This window comes from Danio rerio, chromosome 25, assembly GCF_049306965.1.
Source record: "Danio rerio strain Tuebingen ecotype United States chromosome 25, GRCz12tu, whole genome shotgun sequence".
Classification (NCBI taxonomy): domain Eukaryota; kingdom Metazoa; phylum Chordata; class Actinopteri; order Cypriniformes; family Danionidae; genus Danio; species Danio rerio.
In genome coordinates, this window is record NC_133200.1 from 9,359,966 (window position 1) to 9,377,500 (window position 17,535).

Here is a 17,535-nt window from a genome sequence, read left to right on the forward strand (position 1 = left end):
GAAAAGGTTACTTTTTTTAACATTTGTTTAAAGTGATGTATTGTCTGGGTTGGATTTGTATATTACGTTGCCAGTACATTTTCTGCTATTTTACAGACTTGTTTCTCTATATATTATTTCTTATACAGTTAAAGTCAGAATTATTTATTATTCATTATTTATTTTTCTCCAATTTCTGTTTAACGGAGTGAAGATTTTTTCCAACACATTTCTATACATAATAGTTTTGATTTCTAAAAACTGATTTATTTTATCTTTACCATGATGACAGTAAATAATATTTTACCAGATATTTTCAAGACACTTCTATACAGCTTAAAGTGACATTTAAAGGCTTAACTAGGTTAATTAGGTTAACTAGAAAGGTTAGGGGAATTAGGCAAGTTATTGTGTAACGATGGTTTGTTCTGTAGACTATCGAAAAAAATATAGCTTAAAGAGGCTAATAATTTTGACCTTAAAATGGCTTATAAAAAAATTAAAACTGCTTTTATTCTAGCCGAAATAAAACAAATAAAACTTTCTCCAGAAGAAAAAATATTATCAGACATATTGTGAAAATTTCCTTGCTCTGTTAAACATCATTTAGGAAATATTTAAAAAAGGGAAAAAAAATCTAAGGGGAGCTAATAATTCTGACTTCAACTATACATGATATTATTTCAAACTACTAAAATGTCAATAAAAGTCACTTTGTTAAACTGCAGAGTTTAATTTTCAACTTCAAAAGTCGACAGAGCAGAGATCAAGCTCCCATAATGCAATTCACAACTATAAACAAACAGAAAACACTTGTTTTTGGAATGGAACGGTTAATTAACAGATATGTTGTACCAACACATTCTCACTCCCAACTCGTCACATACTGACGCTTGGTCAGGAACCCTCGGCGTCAGTTATTGACGCACAGGGTACCCCTTTAGCGTCATATTTAGACGTGCAGGGATTCCCTATAGAATCTGTGCCTGAGCCTGAGGCGTCATATGGAGACGCTGGAGGCTCGTATAATTACCAATAGATGTCAACGCAATTTTTAAAACCTGATTTACGCCTATTATCTTAGTTTTCTTATTTTAAAAATATGTAATTTTTATTTTGTTCATGAAAAGCGTCTGTAAACGGGGTCGAAACTACTGTATGAATAAACTTCGGCCCACGTGACATCCCTTCACGGTGAGTTTAACGCCGCTCTGCTATTGGTCAAACTGCATCAGCGGTGAGTTCTCAGATGAGTTCAACTGTCAACATTAAATATTACGTTAATGCTGCATAATATATTTTTATTGGAGATTAGTTGGTGTTTATAAATATGTTATCATTTACTTTATATTTAATGAGTGAAAATATATTCGGTTGTCCAGTTTAGGGTAACTATGCCTAATAAAACTTTGATTCATTCATATTATTTATTATTTTTTTACTTTAAAAAAATATTAAATTTCAAGTACTAAGTTTAAAAATGTTTTCGGCTGATATTTTTCATTTTAAATTATTTATTAAAGTTGGGGTCATTGTATGTGGCGATCTATTTTTTACAGTCTATGCTCGCTATCCCAAGGTTCATTGCGATCCCAAGGTTCACTGCGGTTTTCCACAAGGTAAGTAAAAAGTAAACAAATAAACACGATTTGTTGATAAAGCATGTACTGTAAACTAGCGACGTTATCTAATTACATCAAGTTCATTTATTAAAAACATATTTTTCTTACATATAACGTTGGTCATGCATTAGAACAATATACATTTTAAGATAAGGAACAGTGTAACCAGATTGTTGTTTTCCACAATAGAATTCGTGCAAAATCTATATATAATATGCAATATGCAACTCTAATAATATAAATGTATTCGTAATTGTTTTAATATTAAAGAACATCAAGTGTTTCCTAAGGTTTATTGTAAAAACAATTATTTTCCATGCCTTTAAAGGAAAAAGGCAGAAATTTTGCCCGTCTGAGCACATTTTATTCATTGTACAACACAAAACTAAACAAAAAAATAGCTTAATCTACCACACACACACACACACACACACACACACACACACACACACACATATATATATATATATATATATATATATATATATATATATATATATATATATATATATATATATATATATATATATATATATACAGGTGTACATTATAAGGTGTTCACTGTTCAGATATGAATATTTTTTCTTTGCTCTTTTCAGGTTCTTTAGATTTCTTTAAAAATCCAATTTTGTTTTCTAATAAGCAAAAAGTAAAATCACTTTACCCATGTTTATATGTTAAATTGCACTTGTCTCTCTCTATCTCTGTTAACACATTTATATTTGTTTGATTAATTCTTGTGTCTTTCAGCCTGTTTCTGCCTATCACCATGAGTGATTCCTCAATACTCAGATTTATCACCAAGATCTCAATTATAAGCTCAAGTTTTGATGACAACTTGGTGATCTGCAGAAAGCACCACCATGTATAGAAGGCCAAGACCACTCTGGAATCAGTCAAGGGTTAGTGAAGTTTTTCATTCCATGTATATTAAATATCTACATTGTTTAGGCATATGTGATTGTTTGAGATAAAATGCATTTATTCTTTCACTACTATTGTAATAACAGAAAGAAACGCATTAGTTTTACTATTACTATTGTTTATGACAAACATTAAAAAACTACAGCATAAGCTCACAAAATATTGTGGCCTAACTGTTTAAAACTAATTGTTCTGGGTGTTGATAGTGACCAACCATTTTTTTTCTTTTTCAGAAAGTATTTTGTTTTGTCTGATTTTATGACACCTTATAGGCCATCAACTGCCCACATTGGGGTTTAGGAAATTAGAACTGCTTATGCTGCTTGTCTACTAGTCTTAGGATAAGTTAGAAATGTTATAAATGTACATTTTTTTGTTGTTTTTATCTGGTACAGCTCATAGGAACTCCAATCTTCCCAACTGTGAGAGGGCCTTGCTCCAGTGACTGTCAGTGTGTACTTCATTGTTTCCATTAGTCCCTGTATCTGTAGACCTAGGTGACAGTGGGCTAGAGTCAAATTTTGGTTTTATTTAAACTAAGGCATACTGATGGCCTTTTTATCTCAGATTTGGTCATGCAAGTATTAATATATCCTAAAGTATTTTTATATTCTTTCCATTGGTGGAAAAGATGTTGGTATAATTATTTTTAATGGACTGCTAAGATCTCAGCAGACATTTTTCTGAGATATTCTTGAGTGGGAGTCTGTGCAATACAAGGTGGATAGTATTTGCAAGGAAGAGCTTGATCTGTTCTGCTTCCACACTAGATATACTGCCAATTTAAGTAGATATGAACCATAAGCATAACCATTTCATGAATGCACAAGGTACTTTAAACTGTATGTGTTGAAACTAAATTAACAAGAAAACAGCTCTGTGATGTTCACCTAAGAAAATTAGATTAGAAGATAGAAACTGTTATGCACTTGTTCTGTACTGTTTCATTCCTTTTTCCAAACACTGGCATTTTTGAAGGTTTATTTACAGCTAAGGATTAAGAATTGACAGGAAGATTTGTGGACTACATCAACTAATGACACTACCTCCAAAAGAGTTGCAAAAAGCTGTCCAAAGTTTCAGCACCATCTTTAAGCCCATGATTTTAGTGTGTTTCATGCCTAATCACATGAGTTTATATCTGAGATAGATGAACTATGTAATTGTCTTAAACTGATCTACAAGTAAATGCCAAACCTTATTGGTTTACTTATTTATTTATTTGTTTGTTTGTTTGTTTGTATATGTTAACCAGGTGAAATGGAGTGAGGCATACCAGGATATGCCTGGTTTTACTTTTGGGAAGGAGGTTGAACAGTGCAATATTTCTTCTCTAGGATTGCAGTGACCAGACATGCTACTGTAACTCTCATGGTCATGTGCTGGAATTAGCAGATATTCAACAATTTGGCCATCTCGCTGACCTGTTGATATCAGAAGGTAACAATATCCAGTTGAATTTGTTTTAGTTGTTCAGTAACCTATTTAAATAGTATTGTGATTTTTTGATTGCTTATCACTGTAGACCGCAACAGCTCTGCAAAGCAAGTTGCAAAACAGAATCCATGAAACTGGCAGTGACTGGAAACCAATTGGAAGACTTTGGTCTGTGATGTAGAGGAGTGGGCAGACGGTGAGGAAATTCTTATTAATATTACATGTAGTCATTAAAAATTGTGTTACTATTACTGTCATTTTTTTTCAGTAGCAGAAGCAAAGACAACAAAAAGAAGAAGTGATGTGGATGTCTTCGTCATATTGCATGGTATGTACACTAGACTTCTGTCAGTGTTGATTCTTTAAAAGTTGACGTATAATCCTTGTTATACAACTTTCTTTTCATAAATATATTTCAGACTCTGCTGACCCAGCAACAAAGAGGAGGGTGTTCAACATCATCCTGCTAGTCAGGATTCTTCAGGAGAAGCAGTGGATTCTTGTGGCAGAGATGGCCAACCACTATAAATACCTTTCAACTCATCCTGGTTCTTTCAAAGAACTTTCCTGCTTGTTTGCTACTGAAAAGTACTGGTATGTATTTGTATTTTTTGGCACAGACATAAGCATAAGGTTACCCAGTCCAAAGAATATTAATATATTTTTATGTTGTTGTGTTCTTTTAAGATTCGACATGTGGCCTTAACGAAGAGGGGTTAAAAGGTCTATGGATCATCATTCTCAAAAAGCAACAAAATAACTGAGAAATAAACAACAATACGATGGTGCAATCTAGAGACCTGCAAGGTACCTGCAAGTTTTGGCTGGAGCAGAGAACATAGATTTTTTTTAAATAAAGCTCCAGCTGATGAGTATGACATTGACTGTGGATTTTCTTTTACTGTAATCCAGAAGAGGATGACCTTAACCCTGAATCTAAAGCATGTAATAAAATCTGTAAAAAATTAAATAAAATTGTCATCATCTATAACCAAATTGTCTTTTTTTTTTTAAATACATAGATATGTACAGTATGTAAGCATTCCTCTTAAATCAATTAGTGTTGTAAATTAAGACCATTATTGTATGCCTAACTGCTTACAACATATAACGATTTAAGGAACTCTATATTAAAATGAAATTATTACATTAAGTGACATTAAGAGCTTTTAAAATATTAATTTTATGATACATTTTTATGATAAATTTAATTTTTGCATATACTTGGGCAAAAAATGTACATTATTATGGTCAACTGCTCAGATACCTCCAGTCAATATGTGGCTGAGTCAGGCAACCAGACTTCTACCTCTGGAAAAATTAACCTATGATTTACATCAAAGATCTGATGGATCTATTTGGTCCTCATGGATTTAAAAAAAAAAAATAAAATAAAATTAATCTCCTTTTATTTTTGTCCTTACTTTGAAACATTTGTATTAATTTGTTAGAATGTCTAACAAAAAACTGCTGCACTTGTTGTGAGATAACAGTGCCACTGTTGTTATTCTGAAAATAAAAATTAACTTTGTATAATGTTTTATTGAATGCAAGATAAAAAATAAAATATTTTCCAAGAGATGGATTGCGGCTGGAAGAGCATCTGCTGCATAAAAACATGCTGGAAAAGTTGGCGGTTCATAGCACTGTGGCGACCCCTGGTTAATAAAGGTACTAAGCCAAAAAGAAAATGAATGAATGAAAATAAAATATGCATTGAAATATGTATTTTTGGTAGACATAGAACTACACAGTAACTTATAAATACAGCACAGAACTATTTTACTTCTAGTTTAGATAATTTAAATGTTTGCATTTTTATTTTGTTGGTTAATGGCTATGTATTTTTAATCATTTGGAGGTTTGAACTATTCGCAGCATTTGAAAGGATATCTTTTCATCATTGTTACCTCATTTCTCAATATTTTCATGATTCTTACAATGCAGCAAATCTTACAACCATTTGATCATAAAGAAAATAATTAACAAATTAACCCACATGCAGGACAAAGACATTATGTGGAATCATTATTAAACACAAGTTCATCCATTGTCATCAAATCATACTGTTACACAAACAGTTGAAGATTTAGAAAGTAAAAATAATCAGATAAAGAGTGGTTTTTAAACAAATACATGTCTTTAAAAAGGTTTTATTTATAAACATTTACATATTTTTAAAGAGCTTTTATCCATATTTCAAATAAAGTGAAAACAATTAAACATCACATGATGACCATTAATGAAACACACTTACAGAATTACATCCACACATATTATTCTGAACTAATAATATTTGTGATGAACATAATCACTATTGCTAATAACTTGTAATTAAAGAGGATACTAATGTTTAGCTTATTTTTACAGCTTTTTTTTTTTTTTTTACCACAACTGTACATGTGACAATACAATTTCTTGTCCATGTTGAAGATAATACATCTACATAGGTTAACTGCCCTTTTACTCAAAGGGGATGAGTAGAGCCCCGTAGAAAAGGAAAAAGTATTCACATTTCAAACGAGAAATGAGTGAGAGAATATCAGCAAGACTATTACCTATGCTATGTTCAATAAATAATGTTGGATATAATAGTCTGATATATACTGATCAAGTCAATAAAAGCTGTTTAAAAAATACTCATTGTAGAATAACAAATTTATGCCTGGCTTTCATATATGTCATAAATATATGCACAATGACCTTATTCAGATAGTCTTTAGTTCATTAAAATTTGTATCTGTTCCATTTTATTACAAAAAGGCTTTAAACTACATTACCCACAATCCTTTGTCGCTGTATAGATAGGAGGGGAAAGACATGGCGCTACAAATTGTAGTTCCTTGAAAGGTGTAGTTAGGGTTAAGTTTAGGGTTACGATCTTGGTTAATCGGTAACTATTTGAAACACAGCGATAACTCATTGATAAAGGACACTGTTAGTAAAGTGGCAAAGTTAGCAAAACATAGTTAGCAACACGAAGGATCTTTTAATTTGGCTTTGAAGTTATAGTCCAATCACAACGTCGCAATCTACGTCACACTTTGTCTCTATTTGGTAATCTTCCGGCTGAAGGTTGATTATAACCTTATAATATAACTTAAATATCAAAATGTGTATTAACATTACATGTTATTTATTGTCTTATTAAAAATACAAATGTATATTTACCGTGGGATTCCTTTGTGGGGGTAACCTAATGTGCAAAATGATCATAGTAAAACCAGATCATAGGCAGTTTACTAAATTTGAAACGAATAATAAAATAATAAAAAAAGCATCATGTTTGAAAACATTTCCAGTATTTCCTGTAACTAAACCCTGCGTCCTGTAGGTATACAAATATAAATATATGTCAAACTTAAATGACAAATATAGTGCCCATTAAATAGTAAAAATAGTAGTTCATTGTAAATGAGAATGCAAATAAACACAATACATTTTTAATGAAACATTTATAATTTATTTATAATGCCACAAAAAAAAAAAAAAAAAAATCACGCAAACATGCAAAAACCAAAAATATATATATTTATAGCAGTTTTTAATGCAATAATATATTACCATACATATATAAATGATTAAAAACAATTATAATTGAAGGAAATTTATATTTTGTATTATCATTATTATATTTATTTTGTGATATTTATTCATGTCATACATCTGGTATGTCAAGCTGAAGTAAAACTGCACTGCAAAAAATCTTTTCAAATGATGCCTTTGGAAATGCCATTATAATAAACAGCTTTCACAACAACAACAAGTCAAGTTCATGACCAATGCAAATTATGTTTATAATAACAACTTTCTGAACTTAAACATCAAAAGTAGAATAAGTTCAAAACATATTCAAGTATTTACTGAAGAATAGCAAAAACAATTTTTACAAAACACTGAGAACCAAAGTGTGCTTGGTGAGTCCAGGTGTTTATGCTGATTAGACTGTCATATTGCAATCCGGTTAGCATGAGGAGACTTGGGTGTAAAATGACAGGAATTCCTGGAGGGCTCCCATATGTTATTCCAGGTTTTGCCACTGTAAAGTATTAAAAGTGCACAATATCATTACTGAACAAAGAATGAGTGTTAGGTTTCATTTAGAAAGTTCAGTGATATTTATTTATATATGTAAAGCATAATTAAACCTGGCACTCTTGAATTAACTGTATAATAGGTTAAACATTTCCAGCATGTTTCCATGTATTCCAAGCAGATCTGTCAGTTCTACAAACTCAGAGATCAGGATAGTGACTGCACTTCTCATTATGAACACCCTTATCCTTCTCATACATTTTTATTACCACTGATGTCCACTGCTGTAGTTTTCATTGAAGGGAATGCTGACACAAATTCCAGCAAGTTTTTTTTTAAATAGCCGAATATGGGTATTATTGGGCCAAAACCTTAAAAAATATAAGATGCAAGATTTGAATCTTGATGAACATATTGTTAATTCACTTCTTGCAATTTAAAACACACATCTCATGTTTGACTCATCAATTATATGAAAACTACTACAGCATACAGTGCTCCACCCTAAAAATATTTCTAAATTATAACAAGCTTATTGTTTTACAAGGCTAAACATTTATTTTATGCCTGCATGATTCACTGCTTTTACTGAAACCCATTACATTCTTAACTCAAACTAGTTGACTTTATAAAAAAAACTGCATGGAAAATGTTGCCTTAAACCCTTTATGTTTTTACACAAGGTGAAACTAAACAGCCCTCTTTAAATTAACCTAGAACCTTTACAATCTTCTTGGACTTACAGTAATATTTTAATTCAAGTATGGCTGTTAAGTTGTACCCTGTATAAAATGTAAGGGGTTTAAGGCACTGGGTTTCTATACAATTTTCTAGTAAAGTCTACTAGATTGGGTTAAAGGAATAGTTCACTATTTACTCTCCCTCAAGTGGTTGTAAACCTTTTTTAAAAAACTTCCAAGTTACTTTGTGTTGAACATGAAGGAAGTTTTTTGAAGAAAGCTGAAAAGCTGAAAACATTGACATACATAGTAGGAAAAAACAAATACCATGGAAGTTAATGTTTGCAGGTTTTCATCTTTCTTTAAAATATAAATTGTGTTTAACTGAAGAAAGCAACTCAGACATATTTGGAACAAGTGAAGGATGAGTCATTAATGACAGTATTTTCATTTTTGGGTGAATCTCTTTAAGAGTATACTGAAAGAAATGTCCTACTCCATGTAGCTAACTTCAGCTGCATGTGTAGCCCCATGAGTACTTATCTAGAAATCAAAACAATGATCACGTCAGTCCCATTTTAGGCCTTTTATATCATATTGGCCACAGAATGGACTACTTAGTGTTGCAATGAAATTAAAAAATTAATAAAACTATGACTTACCACACAATACAAGACAAACAGTGAATTTTCAGCTCTGCCTTTGCTGTACACAAGATGAGGTTCCAGGTTCAACACTGATCTGAGTGGGGCAGTTGTGCAGCTCTGTGAGGTTGTGACTGTTCAGATGAAGTGCTGTGAAGAGTTCTTTATTAAAAGAAAGTACATTCTTTTAAAATCTGTACATAATAACAAAGAAAATACAATGATTTTAAATAATGATTAATTCTGAACAAAAACCTTACCCTTAGTCAAGATGAATTCATATGTCAAAAGTTTCTGCATCTAAAATGAATAAAAACAGATGTGACATTAGTTAAACCCACTAACTACTAGATACATCAGTACTGCATTAAGCAGTTGTAAAGTAATGTAAGTGTAGTCCAAAATGAGCCTTAATCTGTTTAAGATAATGATTTAAAAAACGTTGCTTGTGTTAAAAACAATCCAGCCACTTGTAATACATATGATCAATGGTAAATTTCTGAGAAGGTGCAAGGTAATCCTTGAGTTTTACCATTACCATCCTGACTGACATAATATTGGACAAAGAAGACAGCTTGTTGTGCCTCTTTACCACAATTTAGAGATGATAGATTCTTTCTTTTATTAAATAAATTGGTAAAGGCCAAATTATACTTGTAATAGTGTAAGATATTCATTGTGACATACATCAGCTTAAGTTATACTTGAGCTTTTGTTATGTTATATATATATATATATATATATATATATATATATATATATATATATATATATATATATATATATATATGTGTGTGTGTGTGTGTGTTATATATATATATATATATATATATATATATATATATATATATATATATATATATGTGTGTATGTGTGTGTGTGTGTGTGTGTGTGTGTGTGTGTGTGTGTGTGTGTGTGTGTGTGTGTGTTTTAAGAAAATAATTGTTTTTACAATGTAGCCTTTAAACCTTTGGAAACACTTGATGTTCTTTAATATTGAAACAATTACGAATACATTTATATTATTAGAGTTGCATATTGCATATTATATATAGATTTTGCACGAATTCTATTGTGGAAAACAACAATCTGGTAACACTGTTCCTTATCTGAAAATGTATATATTGTTCTGAGCTATGCATGACCAACGTTATATGTGAGAAAAATATGTTTTTAATAAATGAACTTGATGTAATTAGATAACGTCGCTAGTTTACAGTACATGCTTTATCAACAAATCGTCTTTATTTGTTTACTTTTTACTTACCTTGTGGAAAACCGCAGTGAACCTTGGGATCGCAATGAATCTTGGGATAGCGAGCATAGACTGTAAAAAATAGATCGCCACATACAATGACCCCAACTTCAATGAATAATTTAAAATGAAAAAAGATCAGCCGAAATCATTTTTAAACTTAGTACTTGAAATGTAATATTTTTTAAAGTAAAAAAATAATAAATAATATGAATGAATCAAAGTTTTATTAGTAGTATAGTTTTATAGTTAACCTAAACTGGACAATCGAATATATTTTCACTCATTAAATATAAAGTAAATGATAACATATTTATAAACACCAACTAATCTCCAATAAAAATAGATTATGCAGCATTAACGTAATATTTAATGTTGACAGTTGAACTCATCTGAGAACTAACCGCTAATGCAGTTTGACCAATAGCAGAGCGGCGTTAAACTCACCGTGAAGGGATGTCACGTGGACCGAAGTTTATTCATACAGTAGTTTCGACCCAGTTTACAGACGCTTTTCATGAACAAAATAAAAATTACATATTTTTAAAAGAAGAAAACTGCGATAATAGGCGTAAATCAGGTTTTAAAAAGTGCGTTGACATCTATTGGTAATTATACGAGCCTCCAGCGTCTCCCTATGACGCTTCAGGCTCAGGTACAGATTCTATAGGGAATCCCTGCACGTCTAAATGTGACGCTAAAGGGGTACCCTGTGCGTCAATAACTTACGCCGAGGGTTCCTGACCAAGCGTCAGTATATGACGAGTTGGGAGTGAGAACGTGTTGGTTGTACAGTGCATATACAGTACACAGTCAAAATGCAGGGTTTCACACAAATCATACATATTGTCCCAACACAACTGGATTATGTTAGCTTGACAAACTTAAGTGAATTGAACATAAAACAGTTAACTTGTTCCAGAAAAAAGACAAAAACCCCGCAGGAATTCTGTTTTCAGAATGAGAATTTCAGCTCATTTTTTAATTAAATATTTTTTCGGGGTTTTCACCTTTTTTGGAAAGGACAGAGAGTAATGACAGGAAATTTTGGGGAGCAGAGATAGACGAATGATCAGCATCAACCCTCGACGTGGAAATTGATCTCAGGTTGCTGTGAGCACCGGAGTACACATAGATGCACTTACCACTACACCATTTTAAATATTCATTTAAACAAGCAGCATTTTTTTGAGAGCACCAAACTACATCATTTATGATTGTAAGTTTCATTTATATTTTTATTATCAAAGTTTTTACAAAGGTGTATTTACAATTTGTCTGATTGCAAACTTTTATTAAGGTTTTTTTTTTTTTTTAACAAAGCAATGGTATTCTTGTTTTTTATTGCTTAGCTTTTTGACTGTGTTCGTAGGGGGAAATTTGTTGTTGAACTGGGATGTGGTGCTTGTAATCTAATAATTTGTTGTATAATTTAATTGTAATGTATGGTGCCCAACAAGTTTTTCCTCTCTGGTATTAATAAAGTTTTTGAACTAATCCCTATTTTTTCAAGGAAAATGGTAAAAATTTCCTGTTTTGATGCATGTTCTGTATTAAAAAATTGATCGAGATTCCGAAAAACTGACTCTATGACTCTTCTTGACTGATTTTTGTGTGAGAAATGTATGCAAATTAATGCATATTTAACCAAATAACGCCTCATTTGCATATTAAGACATAGAATTTGACTTTTCAACAAAGTAATTTTCACATTTACTAGATTTTAAAGTCTAATAGAAAGAAAACATTTCAAATACACTTTTTAGTTATTGTTGCACTTTATCTATGTGTGTGCACATTGGATTTAAGGTAAGTGCTTGCAAACAATTTACAGTATATGGGCTGAATTTAAACAAACAAACAAACAAACAAAGTTGAACATTACTAAATTCAAATTGCTCAAAGAAATTATGTGCAACCACTTACCTTTAGACATTTGCCCATACATAATGTGTTTGCTTCTGTCTGCTCGCAGTATTTTCTGAATTATGGTGATAAAAGAGATTCCCAAAAATCACTTCTGCCAAAAATCTTTGACTTTAATATGTTCCTGAAGCTTTGACTTTTGTTGCAAAAACTGTATTTTTAACGTCACAAGTTAAAAAGTTAGGTTAAAGTCAGGGGTTTGAGCAGGCCACTTCATTACCTCAATCTTTTTCTGCCTTAAATCAAAATATTGTCAACATTTTTTTAGTAGTGAAAAATTAGAACGATCACATTGCCTTAATTCATTTTATCTGCTGGCTGACAAAAAAATTGACAAATTTCGAATTCATCCTCCACAAAAAAAATCTCACTGATTCGCCTTCAGCAGCTAACAGTAATGATCCATGCATACTGGACCTAGATGAGGAAGCTCCAAACATTTCTGGTTGCAGCGCTAGCGATACTAGAAACACAAAATGCAGGAAATACCAAGATAGTTCCCTTAACTATGGTTTTATTCGATTTTCTTGAAGCAAAGAGTCCCTAACCCAGCCACAGTGCATTATCTGCGCCAAAGTTCTTGCTAACGATGCTAACGAAAGCATGAGGACGTCCAAATTAATAAGACATTTACACTCATCCCCAATACCACGACAAGCCAAGAGCGTTTCATTGAGCACAAGGTAAAAGAATTGACACACATCCAAAATGAGATGAGGGAAGTCACAACTACTGACAAGAAACCTTTAAAAAATTGGCAACTAATTGGCAACTAATTTAGAGCCAATTTAAAGGCCAAAGGCTTCCTTTTTCAGTTACAAATCAGCTACTGGTGTTTTGCTTTTATATTTTACATTAGGCTACTATTTGTGCATAAACTATATCTAGACATAGTAATAAACATACCATTTGTTTGGAAACTAATTTTTTTGTCATCCCTGCAAACTTATACAAGCGGTAATATCAATAAATGTGGAAGAGGGCCTTACAATATTTTCATAGGGGAAAAGGGGATCTCAAGCAAAAAAAAAAAAAGGTTGGAAACCACTGGCATAGAGGAACATAATCTCCTCGGGTATTTAGATGTAAAAAATTAAACAGGTATTGTGACTTCATCAAACATTTTTTTCTAAAAGAATTTTTACTACTTATTTAAACAACCCAAGCTCATTCTGGAAACGTAGCCCTGCGGATGTTTCTGGAGACTGCGATTTACGTGGACTGAGGTACATATGGCCGCGTTTTGTTTTTTTCGAGCGAACGCTATGGGGCAGTGTGACGCCGCTTCTCCTCTTCGTGCTCGCCGGCTGACGGCTCACCTCTGTCTGGAGGGCTTTCCTGATGCAACCAGTTTGTCCGCTTAGCTCTCAGTGTTACCTCGGCGGAGCGGAGGCCTGAAGGAGGAGGAGCCGGCCACGGGGACGACCGGGATCGAGTCCGGGGAAGAGCAGTTCCAGAAATCAGGTAAGATGAAAAACAGAATCCAAAAAATAAGGACGAGAACGTGGCGAGATCTGAAAACGTGGTCAAAATCGGACAAGGGCTTTTGTTTTTTTTTCTGGACGGCTTTTGCAAATTGTCGCTTTGGTTTAGAGAAGAAAGAGGAGGAGTAAGAGGAAGGCAGCTGGGTCGGCCAATTGGCCGGCCGCCCGGTCGATCGTTCAGTCGTTCAGCCAGTCAGTCGGACGGACGGTCGCTCCACAGCGACCTCTGGCGGCTTTTCATGCGAGAACAGCGCGGGCGCGAACGGCGCACGCTCCCGAGAGGCATTCGAAACGCAGAAAAGCGCGCACAGCGGCCTCTCGCGAATTCGCGAAAACAAAAACTGCTCGAATACGTACCTCCCGGGACGTATTTCGCGGTCTGCAGAAACGTCTGCAGGGCTACGTTTCCACAATGAGCCCGGGTTGCATTTAAAATAAGCTGAAACAACACAATTCTTGAGTTTTTTTTGGCGACAACGTAAATCTTTTATCCTCAATCCACTTAAATTTGTAAAGACATGTGAACTTAATCGATTTGTGTTGGGAAAACATGAAGGAATTGTGTGGAACCCAGCATCTTTTACATTCGCGTGGGAAATTTATGCAAATTTGTGAATGTTTAATTAGCATATTTATATATAACTTGAAAAACACACACACACACACACACACACACACACACACACACACACACACACACACACACACACAAAGTTATTAAGCTATAAGTAAGCGATTCCCAATCTAATCAATCAACTAGTGAAATCCTCTAATAATTTTTTATCGAATATTTCAGCCTGCAATGTCTGCTCTTAATCTGCTCTAATCAGCGCTCCTGCAGACTCCGCTGTGTGTTTTAGGATCAGAGGGTCACAGGCCTCCCTCGGACCGAGTCCCTTTGAGCACAGCGAGGAGGATCATGTCCTGAATGGAGCTTGATTTGGCTTTAACAGGGGGCTTTAAGTGTGAATGAATATACATTAGGGGCGAGGGGCCCGCGGGAGGCCTGTGAATGATGGGAAGGTGGAGGCGGGACGGGTGAGGGTCAGTACAGAGGAGGGGTGTGCCACGTCCCCCTGCAGGAGCCCGGAGCAGTTAATTGGGGGGTTTGTTGTCCTGCAATGAGACGCGAGAGGAGATCTAAGTGTCCCATGCTGACGGGACCGTTCACAGATACAGACAGTACAACTGCACGCCTACTGGGTTTCAGTGTGTGAACTAACACACACACACACACACACACACACACACACACAAACACACACACTGAGAATTTGATTTATTCATTAATTTTTTGTTGTCGGCTTCATCCCTTTAATTATCCAGGGTTGCCACAGCGGAATGAACTGCCAACTTATCCAGCAAGTTTTTACGCAGCGGATGCCCTTCCAACCGCAACCCATCTCTGGAAAACATCCGCACACACATTCACATTCACACACACACTCATACACTACGGACAATTTAGCCTACCCAATTCACCTGTACCGCATGTCTTTGGACTGTGGGGGAAACCGCAGCACCCGGAGGAAACCCATGCGAAGGCAGGGAGAACATGCAAACTCCACACAGAAACGTCAACTGAGCCGAGGTTCAAACCAGCGACCCAGCGACTGTGAGGCGACAGCACTACCTACTTTGCCACTGCCTCGCCATATGATTTATGTGCTGATCAATATTATATTATATTATATTGTATTATATTTTATTATATATTATATTATATTATATTTATTATTATTAGTGTTCTAATAGTTTTGCCTGTATATGCCTATTTTAGTACATTATACATGCTTTTATCTTCACTTTTGGATCTAATTCATCCATCCCTGCTGAATAAAAACAATGACCACTAACTTCTCTGAAAAATAATAAAAACAACAACATGTCGTTAATTTATCATATTGATCTAGCCTTTGACATCCAGCTGTGTGTTTGATGAGATAGACGTGTGGTCTGATTGACCTCAGACAAGCTCAGGTCATGACCTTTAGTCCCACTGTCAGTCTATGAGGTCACCGGCCAGAAGAGCTGAATCCTCAAGAGGATCCAAACATATTTTCACAGCAGAGCACACTTTCAGCACCATCTCCATTAATGGCTGTAAACCTGCCTGCTTTAAGACAATCATGGTTATCTTTTAAAGTTTGTATAAATAGATTTTATATTAAAATAAGTTTTGCAACAATTTATTATAATTATTTATTTTTATTTATCATACATTTACCATCATTTACCAAGCAGACAATTTTATTCAAACTGACTTACAATACTACAGAAGTTTGTATTTTTTTATTATACGATTTATTTAATATTTTATTAAAATATTTAGGTAATAGTACTTCTATTAATTCAGAGTACTTATTTAATATTATTACTAGCATTGCTAATAATTATTACTGCAAATATATTTTTAAAATTTTAGACTTAAGAAGCAGTAATAATAATAATAATAATAATAATTATTATTATTATTATAAACAACAACAACAACAACTAGATCTAAAATCAATATTTAAAAACAATAGTACAACTACGACTGCTTTAATAATAAAAGCAGTAATTCATATTTTATTAAAGAATAAAATTAAAATTAGTATTACATATATGACAATTGTCATTACTTAATAATAATATTAACTTTCTAAAAATATTTAAATATATACCAATAACATAGTATTACTGTTGCTAATTATTAATATTATTTTTAACTATTAGCAGTAATAATAAAAACAACAACAACAACAACACTTGGTGATATTGTTGCCAAAATCTATTATCGTTAATTAATATTTTTGTTAGAAAATGTCAAGATAGTCATTTATTATTATTAATACCAATACCATTTGTAAGTCGCTTTGGATAAAAGCGTCTGCTAAATGACTAAATGTAAATGTAAATGTAAAATAATAATAACAACAACTTGGTGAAATTGTTGGCAAAAAACTAATATTATTATTTAATTAATATTATTTAAAAATATATATTCAATAATGTCATTTCTTATTTATTAACAGCATTTATGATGATGATGATTATTATTATTATTATTATTATTATTATTATTATTATTGATAATAATAACAACCATAATAATATCCACTTGGTAATATTGCTGCCAAAATCTACTTTCATTATTTAATTAATATTATTCAACAATGTTAAGATTAGCATTTATTATTTTATATTATTATTATTATTAAAAATAAAACAACAATAATAATACCAACTTGATAAAATTGTTGTCAAAAATAATATTATTATTTAATTAATATTATTTAAGAATTCTATTCAATAAAGTCAAGATTAGCATTTATTATTATTATTATTAATAAAAACAACAACAACAACAACAATAATAACTTGTTGCCAAAAACTAATATTATTATTTATTTATCATTATTTATAATTCAGTGGGAAAAAAGAGCAAACTAATCAGATGTAAGATTGAGTTCAATCGTTTAATCTGACATAATAAGCAAACCAATATTAATTATTAATTATAAATGTATTAATAAACTCAATTTATTAATAAATAGTAATAATAAT

General features: G+C 32.6%; 2 long non-coding RNA genes across 8 annotated transcripts; one reads left to right on the top strand and one right to left on the bottom strand.

Annotated features, from left to right (window-relative positions):
* The first annotated feature begins 838 nt into the window (after positions 1–838).
* On the top strand, positions 839–4,958 carry LOC101882397 (uncharacterized). 7 transcript variants are annotated; one of them, XR_012400238.1, is made up of 9 exons: positions 839–1,173; positions 1,539–1,598; positions 2,352–2,503; positions 2,921–2,976; positions 3,863–3,965; positions 4,051–4,158; positions 4,231–4,290; positions 4,382–4,556; positions 4,650–4,958. It is a non-coding gene; the product is annotated as an uncharacterized lncRNA (long non-coding RNA). The 7 variants fall into 7 exon arrangements; XR_012400237.1 differs by lacking the exon at positions 2,921–2,976 and having other exon boundaries at positions 3,781–3,965; XR_012400235.1 differs by lacking the exon at positions 839–1,173 and having other exon boundaries at positions 1,556–1,598; positions 2,921–2,972; positions 3,781–3,965; positions 4,234–4,290.
* A 1,146-nt stretch (positions 4,959–6,104) lies between these two features.
* Positions 6,105–10,632, bottom strand: LOC141380889 (uncharacterized). Its single transcript, XR_012400247.1, has 4 exons — positions 10,589–10,632; positions 9,582–9,621; positions 9,340–9,483; positions 6,105–8,001 (listed from the first exon to the last, which is right to left on the bottom strand). It is a non-coding gene; the product is annotated as an uncharacterized lncRNA (long non-coding RNA).
* Between the last annotated feature and the right edge of the window lie 6,903 nt (positions 10,633–17,535).